The sequence below is a fragment of the Manacus candei genome, unplaced genomic scaffold (genome assembly GCF_025592945.1).
Source record: "Manacus candei isolate 608988 ecotype Guabito, Panama unplaced genomic scaffold, ASM2559294v1 h1tg000056l, whole genome shotgun sequence".
NCBI lineage: Eukaryota > Metazoa > Chordata > Aves > Passeriformes > Pipridae > Manacus > Manacus candei.
The window spans coordinates 3,974,326-3,995,608 of NW_026138104.1; the positions used below are offsets into that span (position 1 = coordinate 3,974,326).

At 38.5% G+C, this 21,283-nt stretch overlaps 1 long non-coding RNA gene across 1 annotated transcript; it reads right to left on the reverse strand.

Moving 5' to 3' along the window:
- Positions 1–3,724: 3,724 nt before the first annotated feature.
- On the reverse strand, positions 3,725–21,076 carry LOC127477771 (uncharacterized). Its single transcript, XR_007907028.1, has 3 exons — positions 20,522–21,076; positions 18,926–19,034; positions 3,725–3,775 (listed from the first exon to the last, which is right to left on the reverse strand). It is a non-coding gene; the product is annotated as an uncharacterized LOC127477771 (long non-coding RNA).
- Between the last annotated feature and the right edge of the window lie 207 nt (positions 21,077–21,283).

The following is a 21,283-nucleotide window of genomic DNA, read 5'->3' on the forward strand; positions in this document are numbered from 1 at the left end:
ATGCCTCTCAGCAACTAAATTGCAACTTTACATTTGAGATGCCTTGTTAGAAAGAAATTAAGATGGTACATGGGAGGTCAGCTGACATATCCAGCAAAGGAACCCTCCTGCTCTTGTTGGAGGGCAAATGCTGAAATATGACAAAAAGCAAGAAATTTACAGCAAGCAAGGTGAGGATTGATTGAGCATACCAATTTTGGGGACACTTAGAAACAAATTGGGTCTGATGTCAAGCTCCTGTAAAGATTCTGTCAGAGAAGTCAATAAATGTGACTTCAGCGCCAGTCAGTATTGCCCAGTCAGTATTCTTCACAGTGCTAACAATAATTACGTTTCCTCAATACAGAAAGTCTAACAGAAGCCTGTTAATGATGATGATGGGAGCAAAACTATTTCTTATCTCATTGCTAGTCCACTCCTCTTGGACAGCAGATGGACCTACCTGTCAGTAAGAACACGGACGGGCAGACACTGCATCACAAGCAACTTCATGCAATCAGCTCTGCATGGAGGGTCGGTCCCTTATAGGACTCTCAAAAGTCTAACAGGAATGTCACTGAAACTTAGCACCAAGCAAATTAAAAAAAAAAAAGAAAGTTGGAAATAGTTGTTCTTTTCTATTTTTCCATGTTTTTACTTTCCATGTTATGAAGTCATTCTTACTCTTTTAAACAGTCTTGCGTTAGAGTATTTGCAATAGTTTCAGACCAGATGGAGTCACTCATTGATAGGCAAGACTGTATAAGAAGTGTCCAATAATTAATAATTACTTGGCATTTCATAATTTGTTATAAAAACCATCATACACTAATTTACCGCAAGCAGGAATCCAACAGGCAATTCCAGATGACTGCTATAGTTTGACTGTTATAGCTTGGCATCAGCTCATGTTCTTCATGTATATATGGTACAGCATTTTCATTTTAAAAAAGAGCTCTAGCAAAACCTTACAACTAAAATACACAGAAGAAAAATCACCAGCTCTCTTCCCCACACTAGGCTTTTCTGTGTCAGTAGAGAGTGTAGATCTTCTGTTGTGAAAGGTGATATAAATGTTGCACCTTTCTGATGGAAACCTTGTGACCACCTCCAGAGCAATGAAAATTTTTCTGTGCAACAGCAGTAGGCTCAGGTTTTACTGTCTTTAAAGTAAATCAGGATTTCTGGTCCATGGCCTAGTAAGAAAAGTTTCCTAAGGAATATTATGACTCAGGTACAAAGCTTTTCAGCTACATTGCACAGAATGTACAAATATGGGCTTCTTTTCAACATATTGGTGAGACTTCGGTGTCACAGCAGAAACTCTTTTGAAAGGAGCAATAAGAAATCTGTTCACATAACTACAATGTGACCCTCACATGATTTTCATATGATACATCTTCATAGCCTATTTTGTAATCAACACATGAACCAACATGTGCACCAGGTTCACAATCTCTCTTGAGCCTAGATATTTGATCGTGCTTCTTAAAACTTCATTTCATCAGGTTAAACAGTTTCATCTAAAAATGTACAATGTTGGCTTAAAAAAAACAAACCAGCACATCTCCCTTCCCAACATTTCTAGCCCTAAGGGGAGCTGCTGAGAAAACCCTCTGAACATAACCCAAGCGCTCACAAAGACTGAAAAGCTAAATGAGAACTCAAGCTGCATGAACTCTCATCACTCTCTACAACTCCCTGAAAGGAGGTTGTAGCCAGGTGGGGGTTGGTCTCTTTTCCCAGGCAACTATCAGCAAGACAAGAGGGCATGGTCTCAAGTTGTGCCAGGGTAGGTTTAGGTTAGATATTAGAAAGAATTTCTTTACAGAGAGGGTGGTCAGACATTGGAATGGGCTGGCCAGGGAAGTAGTGGATTCTCCATCCCTGGAGATTTTTAAAGAGACTGTATGTGGACTTAGTGCCATGGTCTAGTAACCACAGCGGTAGTTGATCAAGGGTTGGACTTGATGATCTCTGAGGTCCCTTCCAACCCAGCTGATTCAGTGATTCTATGATTCTATGATTCTATGAATTCTCGCAAAAGCACCCCTTTCCCACACTGCTGGAGAAACTCTTCCCATGACACTGGGGAGTGAGCAGCCCTTGCTCTGCTCCTGCTGCAGAGCAAATCCTTCACTTACCCAGTAACTCTTTGAGCAGGAGCACTCATTCCAGCAGCTCCCTGTCTGCTCCCACCCCAGCTCTCTGACACACAAATGTTTCATGTCTTGTTTGTAGCCCTGGAAGAGCCTTTTTGAATAATCCTAGTTTCAGTGTATTTTGCCAGTTCAGAAAAGCTCTGCAGACTTTAAATTCCAACTTTTTCTTACCCTACAGGCAAATTAGAAATAGATGCACATTTTAGGATACTGGAAATCTCAGAGGGACTTCTAAAGGGAACTGGAATACTTTCACAGTTAAGTCACACCAAGGGATGTTACCTTTATTCAAATAACCTTTACATAAGTGATCATTTGTACTGCCTGTGAGATGTCAAAGCAGTCGAGACAATAAGCAAAATGTCAATTCTCCTGCTTTCAACAGACTTCGCTACAGACCCCAGCAGAATCCTCTGGGCCTCTGGGAATAGAGTTGTCATGCTGCAGGAGTTAGAAGTGAAGGTGAGGTAGTTAATATCCCTAACAAGGCACCTACATTGATCTCCAGTCTACTCCCGTTCATATTTCTCTCAGTGGGATTAGATGCAGAGCAGCCTCCCCGAAGACCACTTAGCAGGCAGTCTGTGATTTGAACCACTTCAGGGCTTCTCGATCAGGTTGTTACCAAACACTAACAACCAACAGTTCTCAAGCTGTTCTGCCCTTTTGCTTAAGGTTGCTTCGTGCCTGCTAACCAAACTGATATCTCAATCATGGCAGATTAATGTCACTTTGCTATACCCTGAGAAAAAGGGGAGAAAAAAAAGAGGTGTGCTTCTTCCTTCATAAAGGCTACCATACAAGAAGGGACCATGATGAAGTTGCTCTATCTATTTGCCCATCTGCTCTGCACCCTCTCCACCAGGTGCTCTTTAGCAAGGCAGACTATCCTGCATGATAAAAGACTCTGGGTAATAATTATGAACACCACCAAGCTTGTAAAAGGGTGCCCTGGTTCCAGCCAGGACAGAGTTAATTTTTTGCCATAGCTGGGAGGGGCATGGTTAGGACACAGAGGTTATTCTATATTACCTCACCTCACTGTCTGGGTTTGGGAAAAGGGACTCTTGCAGGGAGAAGGGATTCCTTCCAGTGGAGAAAACATGGTGACGTGATCCATCCAGTATTGTCTATTATTGGGAAGGCTTTTTTCTGTGTGAATAGTTTCTCTTCTTATACCCTCTGTCATACATTGTTGCTGTTACTGTTTGTTTTCTTATCTCATTGCTGTTTCCAGTAAATTGTTCTTATCTCAGCCCGTCATCTTTGCCTTTTGCACCTCTAATTCTCCCCTCCATCCCACTGCAGCAGGGAGGGGGATGGGAAAATGGGGCAGGGAGTGAGAGTGGCATGTGTTTTGAGAGTCTTGGTGAGGGCACTGAATTGGGAAGTATCATACCTAAACCATGACAAAAAAGGCAGTGAGGGATAAATAATTTACTTTTATCAGAATTAATGAATCTTATTAGGAAGATCAGTATTTCCATGTCCTTCTAGTCCACAATCATGCCAAAAAAGCAGAATAATTTCAATAGTCTTGTGGTTAGATATATTGAGCTGCTGTACAGGTATTGAACTTAGCACTCTTACCTCTTGTCCTTTGAAAGTTGATGAGGCTGTTATTACGGTGGGACCTGCAAAATGCAAAATGGAAGCCATTTCAATTTGATTTTTGGAGAAGATTTTGTCATAAATCAGTGACAAACTGCCCCTGAAGGATGTTTATATCCTCACCTTCTTTTCAATCCCACCACAAGGCTTATTACATTTTATATGATCAGAGATATATGAAACTGCTCTGATTGTCTCCTGTTTCCCTCTCCACTATTAGTGTCTGTGTATATAAAAATATATTTGGTCACAAAAGAAATTGGGCAAGGGAGACTAAGGGGCCCTCCATTAGCCCTACATCCTGGTTCTGAAGTGACAGCTGAAATGCCCACTGTGACAACCTAAACAGAAAAAAAAACCTTCTGATGCCTCAGGACTGCCAAAAGACCTGGGGAAAATGATTGCACTCAAATTTCCATTCTGGGTTTTCATAACCAAATGGGGCAAAAGCAAAAAAGAAACCTCTCTTATCTCATCTTCAAAAAGCTGGAAAAGACTTTTTTTTCATGTTGATTTTCATCTTGACTCCAGGAAAGAAACAGCTTGAGAAAGCACATGCCTCCCATGAAATAACCAAAATTCCAAACCACTTCTCGCTGTCTGTTCTGTTCCTGGCCTTCTGATCTATGCTAATTGCTAAACTTTGAGTATGTACTTGAAATTTTCTGTGGGCAATGTGACTCTCTTCAAATAAAAATAGATGCCAGAATTTTTTTCTAACTGAAATACAGAGAATGACATTTAATGTAAGTGTTTAATCATTATTAATTGCTTTGGTATTCGTTGAAATTATGATGGGTTCATTTGAATGTACAGCACCATTTAAGAATAATCTGAACAAGCAAATATGCCAGATCAGTGTAAAAAAGCTCAGTGAAGCCTTCTAGGAATGTTATTTAATCCATAGATGTGTGTGCTGGAGATGGTTAGAAATTCCAACTAATTGCAAAACATACCTTTAAGGAATAACCCTACCTATTTTGTCAAATAAACAGTTTTGTTGAAAATATGAAGTCTAAAACATTTTCAAAGCAAAATCACTAAAATAATTAATTTTAAAATTTGAAATAAATTTTTCCTAGCAATTTTTGTAATAAAGCTATGTTTTGTATTTTTGTTAAAATATCAGCCAAAAAATGTCCAGCTCTAGACAAGGTAGGCAGACAAATTTGTCAGCTAAATTACACATGACCCGTCAGGGAATATGGCATCCCAGAGCCTTGCCAAAAAGGCTGCTACAGAGCTCTTTCTTGTGAGTTCAGGGAAAACTGTTAACAATCCTGCCATTTTAGGGACACAGCGACTCCAGAGGACACTGAGAGCACAATTTTCAGTTGCGACTCTTTCTGCATAAAATATCCCACTGCAACAAGTCAGGACTCTCTCTAACCTCATAACACAGAGGTCTGGTGTAAATTTATCCACTTGCCTCTTCTCCAGAAAACCCTGTTTAGACTTATGAGCTCTTTACAACATCAGAAAATACAACGACGAGAACTGGCAGAGGTAGCAAGCCAAGGACTTACAGCCACACAGGGCAGTGTACAGCCATTTATTCACATGTTCATGCACATAGATGCCATACAATTTAGTTTCAGAAAAAAACAAGTTTAAAATGTTATTACTTCTTCCTCTTATCTGGTAGCTAACATTTTCTTCCAGTTTCCTACTCATTACGTACACCATTTTCCATGTTTCAGCCATGTTAAGCCTTAGCTGAATGGGGTCAAACTTTTCAATATTAGACACCAGTGTTTTTTTATTGAGCCAGTTGATGGCATCACAATTTTACTTGGTTTTTATCGTTGAAAATTGGCACTAAACAAAAAAGAGAAACAGAGGCTGGATAAAGGGAAGGAAAACAGTTGCTCTACTGGAAAAATCTATCTTGATGACTGGGAAGAGCATTTGGTTTTCTTTTTAAAATTGTATATTTGAGCAGAGCAGAGTTTTACAAACTGCATAACTGCAGCTGCAGGAATCTACAGCAATGGATGTTAAGAAATCAAGAGTTAAAAGCAAGTTATTCTGAAAGATAATAAATCTATTTGCATGACAATTTCTATTCCCATTTCAGAAGGTGAGTGCACAGCTGAAGACATGCAGTGGTGAACAGTTTGATATCTATCCCTACATTGTACCAGTGCTACCCACCACGTCAGCCCTCCTGCACTGCAAATACAACAGCAGAGTAATGCACTTCTCTCTATATTAATAACTGTATCTTAGCTCTCATGCTCCATATTTACAATTGCAAAAGCTTAAATGGAAAGAGTCATCTGGCCTTTTACATATAGAAGTTGTCATTTTATCTTAATGTGACAAAAGAATTGCTATGATACTAGATCATATATAAAGACTATTTTGAACCAGGCAGAAAGATTCAAATAGCAAAGTTTATATATTCTTCTACAAAATACGGAGATGTTTCACTCTGCTGGCTTAAAGCAGCTGGAGAACAAGCATAATGACATTTTGAAGTAAGAAGAAATCTGGCTTATTTGTAGAAGCAAGACTAAAGGTGACAGGAGATGTGAATTCTCTTCTCAAAAGAGAGAAAACATTTGAAAACGTATGCCTTAAATTCTCTGCTTTTATATTTGTTGATTGAATTCCTGATAGAATTGGAGTCCTGCTACTGCCTTCCAAAAGATCAATATTGGAGTTGATCAGAATTTTTCTGGTAAAATAGCTTTCTGTCACAAAGATGTCAACTGCTCAAAGCCAAAAGTTTGTGCAAAAAATAGACATGCTTCAATAAAGATAACTTCCCCTATGCTGGGGAGGGAACAGGAGGGAAAAAAAAAAAAGATTCAGAGCTAATATTTGCATCCCAACCCTTTTCTCTCAGATGACTGGCCACAATACTGTGTTTTCAGTCATTCTAAGGTGAGCAAGACCAGAAAGAGAATAACAAAAGCAGGATAGGTTGTGCCCCCCTTATTTTGTATGGTATGACTTTCACTTTTAAACCTGAGACTGGGAATAAGCTTCCCCTTTCATGTCCCAATTCACATAATATTTATGTCTGTCCTGAATGTCCAATCTATCTTATTTTCCCATTTTTCCATTTTGAAAACAGGTGAACACTCTTTGGTTAATCCCCACGTGGAACAGGCAATCAAGAAAACTTTTCCAAGGAGGCTGAAAAACATTTCTTATTTGGACTTTATTAATATTACTGGTGTCTAAAGAGCCCTTTCTGTTAAAAAAGGTGTTAAAAGAAAGTGTCCTTTCACAGCTAAGTGAAAAAAAAGCTTGACAGAAAGATAGCTACCTTTGCAATTAAAAACATGGGCAAAACTGTAGCTAAATGTGTTTCAAATTCAGTTTAGTACTTTCTAGGTGATAAGCTGCACAGCAGTTGAAAACCAAGGGAGATAAAGGAAGATATCCTGCTGGTGAATCAGCAACCATGGCAAAATGACTCTCCTTGGACTGATACATGTCTCCATCCCCAGGTTATCTCAGGTACTGTCCTGATATACCTGCTCTCACAGTATGATCACCACTCACTGAGTAAGATGTATGATTACAGTCACTCAAGTTCCACCTAAACATAATAAAATATTATAAAAGTGAATTAAGAATGGGGAGAAGTCGGGGAAGACTCCAACATAACATTTGGGATCAATCGACAAGCTGAACCCGTCATCTCCTCCATAGGGATACCTGTTGGGTAAGAACTGTACTCTATGCATGCCGAATCATTAGCTCAAACTAGCTTTTATTGGGGATTAGAGCTGCTTAGTATATTGCTTTGAACTAGTATATTACTTTGAATATATTTTGGCAGTCAGATACTGTCACCAACCATTCTTGAATCTTAACCTGTAAAGAGTGCTACCCTATAAACTGGTAATGTGAGTCCTTCAAGGGCGCTGGCAGTCATTGGCAGTGGGTAAACACCCAAGAAGGTGTTTCTCTGTTTGGAATGTGGCCCTGAACAAGTCAGTGAAATCACCCTCCTGATCTAGTGAACTGCTCAGTGAAGGGTCCCCATAACGAGATGCTGACACACTGGTTGGGCACAAGGGTCTTGCCTTTCTGGGGGCACTGACAGACTAATCAAACACAGAGGGTTTGGGTAAATCTCCCCTTTTCATGTGACAACTTTTAATGCAGTTACACGTGACACTGAGAAAATTCCATCTGCTTACTTCTTTTTTGATATTGGCAGACGTAAGCACGCGGGAATTATATTGCTCTCTTGCATACAGCATCAGATTGGGGTCTTGGCTTCTTATGATTGTCTGCTGTGACTCCCATGTCATTTTCATATTACTGAATCACACCCTGGCCTTATCAATACTTTCTTTGAGTCTAGATAAGTCTTCATATAGGGATGAACTAAAAACCATAATTTTCAGGTAAGCATACCAGATATAATTTACTCCACTATGATTTTTGTATCTGTACATTTTAGTATGATGATTCAAAAATAATTAGCAAGACAAACGAACAGCAACAATGCAAGAACAGATATCTTCTTCCAGACAGATAATTATTTTCCCATTTTCCCATTCTGTGAGACTTACTAAGTAGCCAAATTCCAGGTAATACAGGTAACATCAACCTCACCTTCTCTTCTCAGTTTATTTTTCAAGTTGAAAACCGAATTTCTAGAAATCATTATGAGAAGTGGTCAATTGTAAATGTTGATATCTTTAGATGTGAAAAGTAAAGACTTTTTCTTTTTTTAAAAAAACCTAAAATTTTATGAAGAAAAAACATTCTGGAAAGCTCATGAATCTCAAGAACCCATCTTCTGTAATGAATCTAGAAAATTCAGGGTACTCTTTTTTTTTTTTTTAATGTAACTATAGAATATTCATCTGGTTTTGGAAATGTTCAGCCTATTCAAGGACTACAGCTAAGGAACAATATCTCAATATCAGCAAACAAGTATCATTCTTTACGTTGACTATTAACTTTGCTAATACAGCAATTACTAAGTCACTGTGTCTATGGCCTAAACAGGCTCACATTAATGTATACATAGGACTATTTCAGCATGCAATTACCACTAATTATTTAATATGTCCTCATTACAAGATGCAGTTGCAAGCATGATGACTAAGGCTTCAGAAATATAAACTAATTTTTTATCATACAAATTAGATTATTTTCTGGAGCTTCCTTGCTTTAAACAAGGTTTTTCCCCTCCCCTCCCCTTCCCTCCCTTCCCCACCTTTCCCCTTTGCCCTTCCCCTTCCCTTTCCCTTTCCCCTTCCCTCCTCTCTCCTTTCCTTTAGTTTTTTTTCTGTTTAAGTACCTTTAAGAGAAGAGATTATGTGAAGGAAAGAAAATTACAAATTCATTCAAGAACAAGTGATTTAGAAAAAGAAAATATTGTGTTCAGTCTACCATGAGGGTAGTAACTAAACTTTTGTATAAGGTACCCAGGAAATTGTCTTTTTCAGCATCCACTGATTCTCAGACACCTGAAATACAGACATTTTACACAAAGAAATAAAAAATGAGAATATTCTGACAGGATCAGGAAACAGCCTTGTCATGAAAAACCACATTAGAATGAGCTAGATTACACCAAAAATGCCAATTCGTTCTCAGGAGAGGAAGTTTCTGGAGATATTTCATATTTTAGCTACTATTAGTCAATTGTGTCTACATTTTAAAAGAGATCATTTGCTTGTATTTGCTCCCTCAGTTACAGAAAACATCTCTCTTTTATTAGTCTGCCATGGAAGGACACTAGGGGCACAGGTTTATCCTAAATGAAGCACCTTTCCTACAGTGAGATGCCAGACTGATTTATATGCTCTTGCAACACGTGCCTCATGGCAAAATACAGACACCTCAAATCTGAAACCTGGGAGCTGTTTAACAGTGTACATAGATAATAAACTATACTCCAAGCTTTGAAAGATAAGAATGTTTTATCCAAATCAAATTCCAGGATTTTTGAACAGCATTAGCACATACCTACCACATTTCATAGCACAAAACCCTCGAAACTGTAGGACTATCAGCAGCCTAGACCTAAGACCTTGTCTTTAGGTTAGCTACACAACAGCAAAGTCCCCTGAACATATTGAACTGCACCAATTACTTTTTGCTGCTTTAATGCAGATGTGATATACTCTGTAGGTTTGCATCAGCCTGGCTTCCTAGTGAAGGAGGACACATTCCTGGGTGCTTCAGTACACCAAGACTGAATGCTAACAGACTGATGGCCAGAGAATGATGGTGTGTCTCCTGATGCAGCAACTTACATACAGAAAGACTAAACAGCAAGGATATTAGTCCAACTCTTTAGTGAATGTCACATACAGGGGATCAAACCCATGACCTCGGTGTTATTAGCACCAGGTTTTAAACAACTGAGCTAATCTCAGGTATTCAGATGGTAGAGGGGTTCGAAGTGCCTTCACTAACACTTCTGTGCCAAAAAACAAAATCTCTGTAAGCCTCATCTGACTCTTATTGGGTTACTTTAGTATAGGAGCAAATTGTGTCACTAGACTGGTAATCTAACTCTCAAATGTTGAGAAAAAACTACTGTGAGTCTATTGATAATACGTCATAATTCCTTCCTGGGTATTTCACCCAAACTAGTTTTAAAAATCTGCTGCTGCCCCTCTTTCAGCCCTTATGCATATGTAAAAAAAAAAAAACCCAAACCCCAAAGTTTTAATTAAGAAACAAAATGTGGGTGCTTTCATCTGCACTGAAAGCCAGTTTTCTTTCTGCACATGAAAAATCAAATGCAGGTGCATTTGGGAGTATTTGTACTGCCAACTGTTTGACTGGTATCTTCAAATAAATTGTTCATGCTCCAAGTACTCAGGTGTAAAGTTTACACAATTGAATTCTAAGTGTAAGAGGGGAGCAAAGCTTGACACCTGCTATATCATGGTTGCAAAAATATATCTCTTTGAACCTGAAGTCCTGTATGCACTTGAAACAATATGTTCAAAATAGTCAAGATGCTAGCTCCTAAGTCAAACACATATGGAAATGTCCTGTACCCTTAGACATCTGCATGCTTTGGTATGTAAAACAGAAGCTTTTTCCTGGACTTACATGGCTTTATAAAGGGTTATAGGAGGACTTGATCACCACCCAACAACTTTTAATATTAAGCAAAACTGATCATTATCAGAGAGCTTTTAGTAAAATAAGAATAATGGACAGAGATCAGTAGAACGCTTAAGAAAGGGCTTAAATTAAGACAGGTAGCCCATTCTCTTCTGCAGGACTATGTTTAAGTGCTTTTTTAAACTCATTCCTACAAAGTCATCAACGTGCAGCATTTTAACCAAACCTTGTAAAACACTTCCCCATAGCAAGCAACAGACCTGGCAAATGTGAGGAAAAGCTATTGACTTGTTATGAAAGAAGACATGGCAGACAGGAGAAAAATCTATGATTTCAGCTCTGAATGCCACAGAGCACTGCAATGTTCCTGTTGAAGCAGTGTGAGCAGGACAAGCAAAGACCCAGCCTGCATGAGTCTGAACTACCTTCTCCTTCCACTGGCCGGACAACTAAATGTCAAATTACTGGGGTGGCAAACACCGGATTCTCATTGCAGATATTCTGAATTTCCTCTGGAAAAATAAGGGAAAACCTCCAAGGCTGTTCATTTGGCATCTTTCATGAACACTAAATTCACACAAAAAAATTAAGAAGGGAAGAGTCACCAAGCCAGTTTAAGCAGAATGACACAAGTTGTACTGAGTTGTGATAAACCACTAAAAGTGTGGAGTGACTCTATTTTCAAAGCAATTGAAAAGGTACTGTTCGAATGCAGCACTAAGAATAACTAATTTGTTCTGGTAGTGTCTTCAGGCTGCCAAATGCATTTTAAAAGAACCCCATTTACAATGCAACCTTATAGTAAAACGTACCAGTGTTATCTAATTGGACAGGGAAAGCAGGGGCCCACTGTGTCTCTTCCAAGCAAGAATGGTGCAAGAAAAGAATATTTCTGTTGCACCACAATACAAAGCTGTAGATGAAAACTGCATTTTCCTATCCATTTCAGCCTTAATGGGTCAGTACAATCACTATCACACTAAACTTCAACGTGCAGCATCAAAAAAATTAGAACAGACAGGCACCATTTTAGGGCAGTTGGCACCACTTACCTTGACTTAACAGGGTCTTTCCGTGGGAGGATAGCTAGGGTTATAAACAGTCCTACAGATATGTTCACACCTTTCTTCGATGCTTCCTAAGACTGGCTACTTTCATGATATTGATCATAGAAATATTTATCCTGCTCAGTGCTTTTTTGAATATGTCTTCATTCTATTAAAAATTACCAGATTTTTTAAATGCTCATCAGGTTCAGATGCAGGCAATGACAAAGGGTTTTTTCATGGCTGTTTTCTCTCAAATCTATTTTATGTGCAGACATATTTTGGAGCTTACCTAGTGTGTACTCCTTCTGCTGTGCTCCCAACAGCAAGACCAACAGAGCTCTACTGGCTGTGGAGCAGTCTCTTAGTTCCTTCTTTTGTAGACAAAAGTAGCTATTTAAGGCAACTTAGACAAATAAGCAACAAATGTCTTGTTGTTTTACAGAACATCATATTTTCCAGTAATTAAAGGTGTCCTTGTTAGAGGAGGAATCCACTTCTCAGAGTCCCTGGGGTAAATGATATGACTGAAAGGAAGGTATGACCAGGATCCTCATCATCTGGATAGTGTTTTGAGGGCCACTGGCTGGAAAATCACATTGACTCTGGCTGAGTCCAAAACTCATGTAATCATTTCTGGGTTGTAAGTATTCTCCTAAATTTAATAGAGGAAGCCACAAATTGTTAGGACACAAGTAGCTGGAACTGGCTCTGCATATTTCTAACAAAGTGGCACCCATGTTACAGACAATTTTATAAATGTACCAAGTCAACATTTCTGAAATTATAGACTTTCAAACAGGAAACAAAAATATACTCTAAATTTATAAAATGTGTGTACTATCTCTGATTAGTTTGTCCCATTTGATTTCCTTAGAAAATGATCTCTCTGTAAACGTGGGCTTCCATGTATGATTGTTGTCACTGCTAAAACAAGAGAAGAAATTTCACTAAGTAGAATATTCACACTCCTTTGCACAGAAGTAACTGGCTATACAATCTGCATGACAATATAGGAACTCAGACCTAGAGCTTCTGCAAGGCAATTAAACAGGCAGGTACAGTGTCCCTAGTGCACTGTCTGACATAATTAATATAATATTCAGAAACTGTAACTTTCCCTCCTAAAGTGCAAGCTCTTCTGAATTATCTATCACCAAGAGAGGAGAAAAAAACCACTCCTGTTCATAATAAGAATATTGTGGCCTGAGACTTGGTATCTTGTCAAACATAAGCAAGGCAATAAATCAAAGAACACAGCAGCCAAATTTTTAAAGAATGTTTTTAGCTGAAAGAGAACTGCCCTTGACTTTCTTCATCTGGATGTAAAACTGTGATTCAACAGCAAATATGAATAAAAAATTAAAATGTACATATAAAATAACTGTAGCTCTATCCTCAGAAATCAAAACATGAGAAAATGAGAAATCTCTCCCTGTGAGATGCTGCAATTGATAATGCTGTTTCAGGATACGAGGGGATACTGTCAGCTCATAATTTAGACAACACAAAAATTAACTAGAATAGTTTCTTGTGATATCTGCTTTGTCTTTGTGCATGTGTAGTTCCGCGTGTGTGTGGACGAGGATGCATGTGCAGCTTTCAGTTCTTTGCTACCTTTTATCTTCCTTTTTTTTTTTGCCTGGAAGATCAACATAAACAAGGGAAGACTGACTAATGCACCTCATGCTGAAAGTTTCTCTCCAGGGGGAATTGCCTTTGCCCACACAGCACACCATTAAAAATGGTGAGGCTCCACATGGGAGCACAGGGCTTCCCACATGCAGCAGCCAGCAGGATAGGGGGAATTAATGATGCAAAATGTTGTCTAAAGCAGGCACTTGACTAAAGATCAAAAAACAATATAGATCTAAAAACTCAAGGAGATCCTTGTAAACGGAAAATAAAAAAAAATGTTTTTCTTGTCCTGTTCTCCCACGAACATTCAATATGAGAAAATCCCTTTTATTTGTTTGCCTGATCTCCAGTTGGTTATTCTTAAAGAACTGTGAGTTTTCCCCTTTTCCCATGGCTACACCAATTCCTGCATGGTGTGCACAAAGCAGAAGGGAAACATTTTTACTTTCAGAGCTGGATTCTTGTCCCTCTTAGAAATTTTTTAACTGAAGAATTATGCAGGAAAAAGGTAAATCCAGGTCATTCTCACTCCAACAATCTCCAGCAGCTGCTATAGCCCCTGAAGTGACAGTAGTCAGCCTTGAAATTTCTACAGCTATGTAATATGGCTGGAAGCAATACCATTGAGCATACAGTTGGTATCATATAAATTAATACAGTGTAAATTTTGCTACTTTGCTGCTCACCCCAGTGAACTCTTTCTTTCCCTTTCAAAGAGTAGCTGTGCTGATCAATAGCTAGAAAATCTGTTAGAACCAGAGAAAATTGTTTGCCTTGTGGAAACTGGTTCTCTCCTGTAAACATTTGCTTTTAAATAGCATGGACTGCAGCTGCACCCTAGATTGAGCAAGCCAGCAGAAATGGCTCACCCTAGCTTGACTTGAAAGGGGCAGTCACTTCTGCTTCTATCAATCAGCCTAAAACTTGACCCCTCTCCCACCCAACTTATGGGCAATGCCAAGGGACTGCAGGATCATCAAGCAATGCTGAATGGACAAGTCCTAAAGCAAAGCAGAGGGACAGTCAATTGCAGGCAGAATGCAGCAGATTTATATCCACTAGGTGAAAGAAAAATGACTCCTAAGTGGGCTGGAGCAGCTGTGAAACTGGTCTGCCATAAGCAAGGATGAAGCATGGGAATCTCAGAGAAGAGCCTTTTTGCTTTCCAGCTCTAAAAGCAATTACCATAGATAAGAGCAAGTTCCTGACTGGGCAGGCAAACTGACAGGGCTCAATTCTTAAACAGCAATCTGATCCCAGGGGAGCTTCCAGGTCACTTACAGACCTACCATCACAGTATCTTTACTGACTGAAAATATGACAATGGAGTAAGAGTGGGAGAGACTGTCCCTTCAAATAAACTGATATTACCAGAAAGAGAGGGATTAAAGAGAGGATTCCACGTGGAAATTACTGTTCTCGATGCAGGTATCAGGAAAAAGCAATATAGTCAAGGTTGGTAAGAGTGAGCTGCAGTTCTACAAATCAGAAAGTAAAACTCTCGGGTATTTAAATTTTTAATTGAATCCCCTTTTGTTGTGCTAGATCTGATTGTGATTAGTGTTTTGTAGTTAATTTCACGGATCAGAACAATTGTTCTATAATCTGCTAAACACAATTCTGTAAGGCCTAAAGCTGTATTACATTTTTGCTGTAAGCACAAATTAATATAATTTTTTTAATAAAAGATGAAACAATAACATATTACATTGTGTGGGGAGGCAACTATTTGGTCTAGTGGTAGGCACTGGTTTATTAAAAAAAAAAAAATCAGACAAAAGATCAAGGTTAAAGTGAGACTGGAGAAAATACAATATCTTTCACTTCTCTAAAAGAAAGTTTTGAACTGTGTGACCCATGAGCCATGACAGAGAGCAAAAACTGAGAAGATAGAGCAGAGCAAGAAGCTGGACACTGAAGCATGGAAAGATGTATGTTTATTATTACTTAGAGAGACAGGTGAAAACAATGGGTAAGTGAACAAGTGAGAACAAAAATCTAGAAGATGAGGTTAAAGCTGAAGTGAAGGCAGATGGCCATGCTGCAAGAAGGGAAAATAAAGAAACTCTACTTGTGAAAAAATATATACCAATAATATAAGTTTACAAAAAGAAGCCAACACAAATAAAACTTTTAGTATGTGGATGGTTGGAGATAGAACTATCAAAGTTTTACTCAACAGGGAAATAGTTAAAGGCATCATGTGACAACTCCTCTATTGCCTGTATAGTTTCTTGGATTAGGCTAGCTTAGTGCAAAGTACAGGCAAGCTAAGGCATGCATGGCTGCATCATCATCACCAGGGGTAACCTAGATAGCACCAATAAGTACAAATACTTGAGCTTTCCTTGATCTAGCATTAACCAATTTCAGATCCATCTGTTCCACTTTGGATTGCAGCCTGGATGTTTCATGTTAACTTCATACGCTTCTAAATTGCCATCAGTTGTATCTCCTATTAAATAATGTTCATAATTCAATAACCATCTGGACAGAACAAGGGCAGTGTTCTCCTCACTAATTTTAAGACTACTTAGAGAATGAGGCATAGAAGACCTGATCCCATGCCCCTAAATTCACTCCTAGGTTTAAAGAACACTACTTACAGCATCTTTCTATGCCCAAATTAGCAGAGAAACATATTCAAATTAGATAGAAATGTGCTTTAAGCAAACAAAGGCTTGCGAGCCAATTTTTTTTTAATATAAGCAATTTCATGACCTTCAGAGGCCTTTTCCTAAGTAATGGAAATTTGAGGTTATAAAGGACAAATCTGGTTTGCAATAAAGAAATGGGAGGTAAGGAACTGATTTAAGGAGATAGGATTTGATCCAGTGAGTTAGTGGGAAAACAAAACAGTCTAGGCTCTCTTTATGATTTACTTTGAACCTGTAGAGCCATCTCCATTTCAATTCCCCTCATTAAGGAGTTTTCTCATTCTCAGTTTCTCTCATTAAAGATATAAAGTTTAAAAGGTGTCAACTAACTGGAAGAAATTGTGTTTGTACAGTGAATTGAAATCTAGCAGCCTCAAGTTTTGCCCTCAATTACATCCACACGAACATATTTGTAACTTTGGTACTAATTGCAAGTACAGATGGTATCAAAGTCATTTATTTGCAGCTCTTGGGATTTATCAAAAGAACAAAGGTAAAGTGGCAGGCTGAATTGACAACTCTTGGTTTACTCATGTGTGTTATCACTGATCACCAGCAGAAATAAGCTTGAATTTTGTGCTACTGAATGAAGTCATCCTAGCACTGAGCTGGAAACAAAGCAGGAATTGTTTCCAGATTTCCTCCATATAGTACTATAAAATGATGCTGAAATCAATAACAATGAGTGAAACAGTAAAATTCACTCTAATATTGTTTTGTTGTACCTGTAAAAAAATATTTATTGCAAAGAGATGGAAATGTTTATTTGGGAATTTTTTACTGTTGATCAGCAGCCCATTATAAATTATGCAAATTGCCTCACCATCCTGTCTTCCACTCTGGCAGTGAACTATTCCTCTCCTTCCCTGTTCCTTCTCATTCCTCTCCTTCTTCTTTTCCTCTACTGTGCAATCATCAACAGTAAAACACCTGCAGTTTAAGATTATATGTGACTGCTAAACCTGTCGTTTACTAAAAAAAAAGTCTGCATAGTCACTTGCCATCTAGATCGAATAGATTTACGTATATGTCTTTGAGAAAATTCCTCTTAACACAGAAAGTGAACATGCACTTTTTTGCTGAAAATATCTCAGAAGCTTACAGACTCCCAGGAATACTTGTCTGCATACTCCTCTCCGGGAAAAAATAAAATCTTTTTTAGATCAAACAAAAGCTTGAATACTTTGCCTCCTAAAATATTAATCAATAAGATAACAGAAGAGTTTCTAGCCTAGTCAGACAAAGAAAAAGCAGATAAAGGTGCTGAGAGAATTGAATTCAATGGCATTCTGAAATAATATTAAAGCTGAATTCCACAAACTTTCTTAATGATCAGCCTAGCTTAGCTATTCTAAATACCCTCCGCTAACTCAAGTAATAACTAAGAATGTAGGATTAAGTAAGTCTTTAGTCAAAGTCAACATTGTTCTGCCTTTTGCTTCCAGAGACATATTTACTTTTGCTGTTAATGAATAGCTTTGTGTTATTTCCATTTAAATATTTTGTATTGCCTACTACTTCCAATTTTTATTTGCTCCTTGGAGCACCTGCAATTTAACACTCAGGCTGGTACCTACATCTTTAGCATACCAGAATTTTTCAAAAACAGCCACTGAATAATACTGTTAATAACAAAAAAAAGCCTTCCTAAACAAAAAAAACATACCTGAAGCCCCTTTCAAACAGTCACAGCTGATTTTAATATGCTACTTACCATACAATTCATCTCCTGTCTGTTGTTCTGTCATTTAAAAGCAACAGGCACTATGCCAGACTGACTAGCAAATTATTCTTTCTAACCCTCCCAGTCCATGGAATCCCCTTGGAAAGAGCAGGGGGAATTTTGCTATAAGGATCAATAAAGGGTTTCCCTAGAGCATTAAATTTTTCATATTTTACCCTTACTAAATGAATTTTCTCTGCAGTGTTTTTTACGTTCTGGGATTCCTATTTATTCTACTACTAACTTGTAAATTGTGGATTATATTGTGCATGCATGCAAATGATACTCTCACTTCCCATTCCTCAACAGTATGTGCAAATGCTTATGTTTCCAATGGCCCTTGCACAAATACTGCTTAAATTATAGTTTGTCTCTTTTTCCTTTCTGTGCTTATTATCTTTCTGAAGAAGGAATAGCAGTAATCTCTAGCCTTCAGTCACTAATTTTTACTAAAGCAAACTGGAATTTCCTTGTCTTTGAGACATACCAGAAGAAAAACTCATATACAACATGATATTGAAGAACTGCTTGTTTATGTCTGGAATTTTGTCTGATTTTCCAGTCACATTAGAATCATAGAACTTTTAGATTGGAAAAGACCTCTAAGATCGCTGAGTCCAACCATTAACTTAACACTGCCAAGCCCACTGCTAAACCATGTCCCTAAGCACCATATCTACATGTCTCTTAAATACCTTTAGGGATGGTGACTCCACAACTTCCCTGAGCAGCCCTAATGAGTTTGGCCTAATGAGTGCTATAATGTTTCAGTGTTACCACAGTCCTCTCAAAAGGGGGCTTGTCTCAAAGAAGAAAAATATTACATTTAAGCTAGTGTAAACATTATCAATTGCTCTCTAAGTAAACCTAAAATATGGCATGGTTTTTACATCTTCTGCAACACTTGAGTAATTGAGCCCTGAGCAGAAGATTTCAGTCTGGAGAAGATCACTCAGTCCCCAGGGTCCCGGTGCAGTGGCTCAGCTGTTGCCATAACTACCCAGGTGGCAATGGCTGTCACAGCCTCTCTGCCCTGGGAAATCCCACCTGGTTTTGGGACCTCTGCATTCTCTGGGTATGGTCCCTTGAGAGCACTTTCCCCTGGGTCAGCCTGACCTGGCATTGCAGCTACTGATCCGCTCTCTTCTTCATGCACCTTTGGAAAGAGAAGAGATGCTACTGAAGCTCAAGTACTGCAAGTATTCGATCCTTATTTTGTATCCACTGTTAAATAGTTGACAGACTTTACAACAGCGTCCCAAATGGAAAAAGGAACATGGGCTTCAGTGACCCTTTTGGTCACTTCATGATTGAAAGGGACAAAAGCACAGGCATGACTTAGCCCTGAGCAGACTGTAACTTCTACAAAAGCTACTGTACTAACAGCAAGCTTTGCTGACAAAACAAAGAACACCTTTTCTTTATTTTTTTTTTAATAGTAAAGTACTTCTCCTTTTTTCTGAATTATGCAATATGGATATTTTAGCTTGTGATGTTATTGACAGTTGTTGCTGCTATTTGTATAGCTGAGGGGCTTGGGGGACAAGGGTAGTGGGTTGTTTCCCCAATATCATGAACCATTTAACGTGGTAACCAATTCAATAAAAAGCCCATAGCCTGATTTTCATATTCGGGAAAGTTGATACAAATGCCAGATACATTACCTACAGTTGTATATCACTTAAATTCTGAATACAGTGTCATATGTATAGACTCTGCCAGCTGCTGACTTGTTTTCACTGTTCACTATGCATCTCCTCTGAACAAGACATAAAGTCTTGTTACTTTATGTTTACAAACCTCGGTTTTGTTGCAGGTTGAAGTCAAGGACGTAAAAAATAAAAATATAGTACCTAACTTTGCTTTGGACATAGTGAAGATTACTTTAAAAAGAAGCTCACTCTGCATGTGTAAAAATGTAGATTGAACATGGTTTTACTTTGTACCTACCCAAATTTTAATACTGCTTTTATATTTTAAAACACAAAAGAAATGTAGAAGTACAAGCCTTATGTAAAATTCATCACAAATCTTCAAAACAGGTTTGATATGGCCACTGACAAATTATGTCCCATAAAGCATTGCATGACTATTTTTAACATAACTCTCATACATTATTTCTCCTGCATTGATTGCCCAGCAATATGAACACGTTGAAATACAAGGCAATATAAGCGACTTTCGTATCTCTGTTTAATCTTTGCAGGACCTCTACTTCCTTGACTTCATGTGAGAAGCAAATAAAATAAGTGACACTGACAACTGGAACCATCCCAGCAGCTTAGCTCTAGCCATCTATTTGTATTAATCACTGCTGCATATACATGGTGAGTGGCTGCTAATTCAAAAGATCCCAAGCATTTCACTTGCTTCACTGTCTTCATCTTTACTTTTCCTTTCCTAGGCAGTAATTTGCCTTTCAGTTGAGACACCACAGGTTGAGCCCTCCCCACACCAGTATCACCAGTCATTGTGGACTCTAACCCTCGGATTCTAATATTCTCACAATGCCTTTTTTCTTTGTGTTTTGTTGTTGCTGTTTTGTTTTCTTTTTTTGTTTGTTTTTTTTGTTTGGGTTGGGTTTTTTTTAAAGACAAAATTCCATTTCTCTATCACTTTCATAAAAGCACAACTTTCTCTTACCTCCTACCTCTCTAAAGTTGTTTACTTTGGCTCCCTCCTCATTTTTCATCTGCTACCTCCACTTTTGTCCTTTGCTGTAAGACAGATGATAAACGGCCTGAGCATCGGCATGCGTTGGCTTTCATTCCCAGTTTTGCCCACTCACTTTCTGCATCACAGGATTATCCGGGATCTGAATAAAAGCTAGGATCTATCTCCCCCAGGCAATGAAAAGCCATATTAAAGCAGGCAGACCAGAATCCATTTGCAGGCACTGTGCTCAGTGCTGGCCCCAACTTGGTACAAATCAGGACAGGGAAGGAGTCAAAGTAGAACAGATAACAATGAGAAGAGCAAGTACTTCTCCCAGAAAAGCCTCTCTCCCCAGAAAAGGTCTCCCACCTGACTTCAGGTAACATGTCTGCACAGTGCACAGGGTGGCTTTGCTGCAGCTTGGGCTGTGTGTAAGGGCTAGAGAAGTTCACTGTCCTCTGTGCCTTTGCTGGTCATGTTGCCAGCATCTGTTTACCCTTCTATAAAATGGAATAGTACCACACAAGATGTTGTGAGCCTTAGGGAAATAAGATACTTTTGAGATCCTGGGTGAAGGATACTGAAGGTGAATTCTTCACCAGGAAGCATATATTGACTAAAAGGGTTAAAAAGCATTAGAACTGGCTGTCCAGAGAAGTGATATAGCACTTAGTGCTATGGTTTAGTTAACATGGTGGCCAAAGGTTGGTCTAGATGAACTTGGTTCTTTTCCAACCTTGATGATTCTAA